Source organism: Oncorhynchus masou, unplaced genomic scaffold, assembly GCF_036934945.1.
Source record: "Oncorhynchus masou masou isolate Uvic2021 unplaced genomic scaffold, UVic_Omas_1.1 unplaced_scaffold_1842, whole genome shotgun sequence".
Classification (NCBI taxonomy): Eukaryota; Metazoa; Chordata; class Actinopteri; order Salmoniformes; family Salmonidae; genus Oncorhynchus; species Oncorhynchus masou.
This window is the reverse complement of record NW_027008352.1, coordinates 22,980-27,500: the sequence shown is the minus strand read 5'-3', so window position 1 is coordinate 27,500 and position 4,521 is coordinate 22,980. Positions and strand designations below refer to the sequence as shown.

General features: G+C 39.9%; 1 pseudogene; it reads right to left on the bottom strand.

Annotated features, from left to right (window-relative positions):
- Positions 1–1,836, bottom strand: part of LOC135532366 (glucagon receptor-like) — a 57,624-nt pseudogene extending 55,788 nt beyond the window's left edge.
- Between the last annotated feature and the right edge of the window lie 2,685 nt (positions 1,837–4,521).

The following is a 4,521-nucleotide window of genomic DNA, read 5'->3' as shown; positions in this document are numbered from 1 at the left end:
GGGAGTAGAGAAGCAGAAAGAGAGAGTGGTAGAGAATGGGAAGGCGAGTGGGGAAGAGACGCGGTTAGGCTACTGTATACTGCTGATGTGACACAATGCAGGGTGTGTGTGTCTGTTTCGGTGTGTGTGCATGTGTCATTGTTAGCTCAAGCAGTCCCCCCTCCTCCTTATCTCGGTGCATTTGCATAGTTAGTCACCGGAGCGAAACAAGGCCGAGGGAGGCTTGTTCTTGGAGAGATAGTAGACGGGCCGCCCGTTGGAAACGGGAGTGGACCTGCGGGACTCATCGCATGTCATTGTGATGGCTCATTTACATGAGTTGTTTATTTCGGTCTTTCTCAGAACGGAAGCCCGTTGGCCGAAAGTCAGAAGTCGCGCGCAACTTCGTTCGGTTATTACACAGTCTACTGCAACTAGACAATAGGTTACGTTCTCTCAGATATATGTAGCATGTTGTTGAATAGAACTGAAAGAAAAGCGATGAATATAACGGCTCTTTTGAAAGATTTCAGTTTGTCTTTCAAAGAAAACTCCACCCAAAAACGATACTTTGGTATTTGTTCCATTAGTCGTTGTTGATATAGCCCCAACATATGTTGCTTGTCAACAATCAAGTTTTCAAGATATATAACTTTCAAAATATAGAAATACAGCCGGTATGATGCATTTTGGTTTTGTAGCTTTTAGGTGGAAATTTCCTTGAAGGGTCAAATATTCACTTAATAGTTTGACTGTTTCCAAGTTGTCGACAATGCTTTATATGATTAGAAGACTATAGTTATTAGAAGACCGTGCCAGAACTCAAAAAGCATACGACGAAGAGAGAGAGAGGACGAGAGAGAGAGACAGAGAGACAGAAAGAGGGAGGTTATATCGGTGTGCAAGATAATGGGGATGAGGGGAACCCCGAAGCCACACACACACACACACACAGTTATATAAGAATGGTCAGGGGATAGCCATACAGTGCAGATCACTAAAATCTGGTCTGGAATACACGAGGACTCCGGTTCTCATTTTATGCATTTTAGGATCATGATTCAACCTAAGAAGTCTAAATTGTAGTATTATAACCATGGAAACGCACATTAACATTACGCTAACCATAGTTTAATCCAGCAAAGGCAACCAATGTGCGTAAAGTTGCCTATGGAGAAACGGGCGGTATGTAGGTTATACGCTCTGAATGTCCTGTGAAACGGCGAGCTACCGTACAGGCTACCGTATAGGCTACCGTATAGGCTACCGTATAGGCTACCGTATAGGCTACCGTACAAACACAACAGATACCAACAACAGATCAACATATTCCTTACTCAACTTCAAAACGTCAGCTCTCACTCTCCGGTCACAAACTCACCCAGTCAGATAGCGAGTACTGGGTAATTGAGAGCCGAAGCGGGGTTTGAACCAGCGAGTCAGTGCCCCTAGAAAACGTCCCCTTGTCAGAGCCTGGAGGGTGAATGGATGTAAAGCACTTTACCTTGACTGCATATTATAACTTCCTGTCGCGTCCCCCGTCACCCCCACGCCGGCGCTCATCCTCCAGCCACAGCCACGGACACAGGTGACATCCACATTACATTAAGTAAAAACAACCGACACACATCCCCAACCAAGTCCAACAGTCAAAAAGGAAATTCTAAAAAATTAAAGAACGTTAATTTGGATATATTTCGTCCATGGAGTTCGGTGACTTGTGACTAAAAGAGAGAGTCAATAACTAATTGTCAAGGTTTGTTCGTGATCAAGGTCTGTTAAATGTTTGTTTTTTTATCTTGTCCCAGGAGCGAGACGCACGGAGTAGTACGCGTCGGACGGTTTCCGGTGCTGAAATGAGAAGGACGAACTGCGCTCGGCGCGGAAAAGAAGAGGCCGTCTTTTTCTGCTCTATGGTGACGTCGGCAGGTACGCTCTGCGCGTCCTTTGAGGAACTTCCGAGTGTCCTATAAATTAATAATTTAGTATAGACATGAAATCAAATGACAGTATAAATAAAATATTGGATAACTGTGAGGACATATGATATGCGGAGTTGAAGCAGAAAGGGGAGATACACCCAAACCGTTCAAGATTAACGTTGACATTGGACTTGCATCAATGTGCTGAAGAAGTTGACAAATGCCTTCAAACGTTCCAATAGATGCTACAGTGTCTGACTGGGTCAGAAGGTTGCGTGTTCAATCCCATTTGTTGACAACATTTTATTTTATTTTGGGGTTTAACCCTTTGCCACACCTTACAATAAGTGCCTAAACGTAATGTCGTTACTCAATCTTAAACATTAACCATTCAGAATGAGTGTCTTAACGTAACCCTTCACTTCTAAACTTGACGGTTGGAGAAATGGAACGACACAGAGCAGCAGGAGAACCAAAAAACACACGTTGAAATTTGACATTTTGGAGAACGTGGATGAACGTCTACTTGTTGGCAGGTCTCAGACAATCCCCCAGGTGGAAACATCCGGATGTGGAGGTCCTGGGCTGGCGTGGTTACACGTGGTCTGTGGTAGTGAAGCCAGATGTGGAGGTCCTGGGCTGGTCTGGTTACACGTGGTCTGTGGTAGTGAAGCCGGATGTGGAGGTCCTGGGCTGGCGTGGTTACACGTGGTCTGTGGTAGTGAAGCCGGATGTGGAGGTCCTGGGCTGGCGTGGTTACACGTGGTCTGTGGTAGTGAAGCCGGATGTGGAGGTCCTGGGCTGGCGTGGTTACACGTGGTCTGTGGTAGTGAAGCCGGTTGGACGTGCTGTCAAAGAGACTGCTTCCCTGTGTACATAGACATGGAACACTGGTCACTTAACAGTGTTTACATACTGTTTTACCCATTTCATAAGTACAGCATATTCTAGTCAAGTACATCTTATTCAACTATTGATGTACATATACTATTCTATCCATGTATTCTTCAGATATACTATATATTCTATCCATCTATTCTTCAGATATACAATATATTCCATCAATGTATTCTTCAGATATACTATATATTATATCAATGTACTCTTCAGATACACTATATATTCTATCAATCTATTCTTCAGATATACTATATATTCTATCCATCTATTCTTCAGATATACTATATATTCTATCCATCTATTCTTCAGATATACTATATATTCTATCAATGTATTCTTCAGATACACTATATATTCTATCAATCTATTCTTCAGATACACTATATATTCTATCCATCTATTCTTCAGATATACTATATATTCTATCCATCTATTCTTCAGATATACTATATATTATATCCATCTATTCTTCAGATATAATATATATTCTATCCATCTATTCTTCAGATATACTATATATTCTATCAATGTATTCTTCAGATACACTATATATTCTATCCATGTATTCTTCAGATATACTATCTATTCTATCAATGTATTCTTCAGATATACTATATATTATATCCATGTATTCTTCAGATATACTATATATTCTATCCATGTATTCTTCAGATATACTATATATTCTATCAATGTATTCTTCAGATATACTACATATTCTATCAATGTATTCTTCAGATATACTATATATTCTATCCATGTATTCTTCAGATATACTATATATTCTATCCATGTATTCTTCAGATATACTATATATTCTATCAATGTATTCTTCAGATATACTATATATTATATCCATGTATTCTTCAGATATACTATATATTCTATCCATGTATTCTTCAGATATACTATATATTATATCAATGTACTCTTCAGATACACTATATATTCTATCCATGTATTCTTCAGATATACTATATATTATATCCATGTATTCTTCAGATATACTATATATTCTATCAATTTATTCTTCAGATACACTATATATTCTATCAATGTATTCTTCAGATATACTACATATTCTATCAATTTATTCTTCAGATATACTATATATTCTAGCCAAATATTTTCCACGTTCCATAATAATAATTAAACACCCAATATACACACCCAATACACACACCTTATACACACACCCTATACACACACCGTATACACACACCCACAATACACACAACGCCCCTCTCGTCACTTATCTGATTGCGGATGTTCTTTTTGATAAATGTCATTCCATATTCAAGTGACCCTTGACACGGAGCTGTCATGTCATCTGTCATGTCAGGCTTACTGGTCTCAGACAGCACGTTGTGCTGCTACATGTTACAGACGGCCTGAGAGGCTGCATACTAAACCCCTTATCAGAGTCCCAAAACGTGTACGTGTCCAGCACTATATTCTAGAATATAGTACTGTTGGCTTTCAGACTTCTGTATTCTCAGCGTGGCTCAAGGCAGTGTTTTAGAATATAGTACCGTTGGCTTTCAGACTTCTGTATTCTCACCGTGGCTCAAGGCAGTGTTCTAGAATATAGTACTGTTGGCTTTCAGACTTCTGTATTCTCAGCGTGGCTCAAGGCAGTGTTCTAGAATATAGTACCGTTGGCTCTCAGACTTCTGTATTCTCAGCGTAGCTCAAGGCAGTGTTCTAGAATATAGTACCG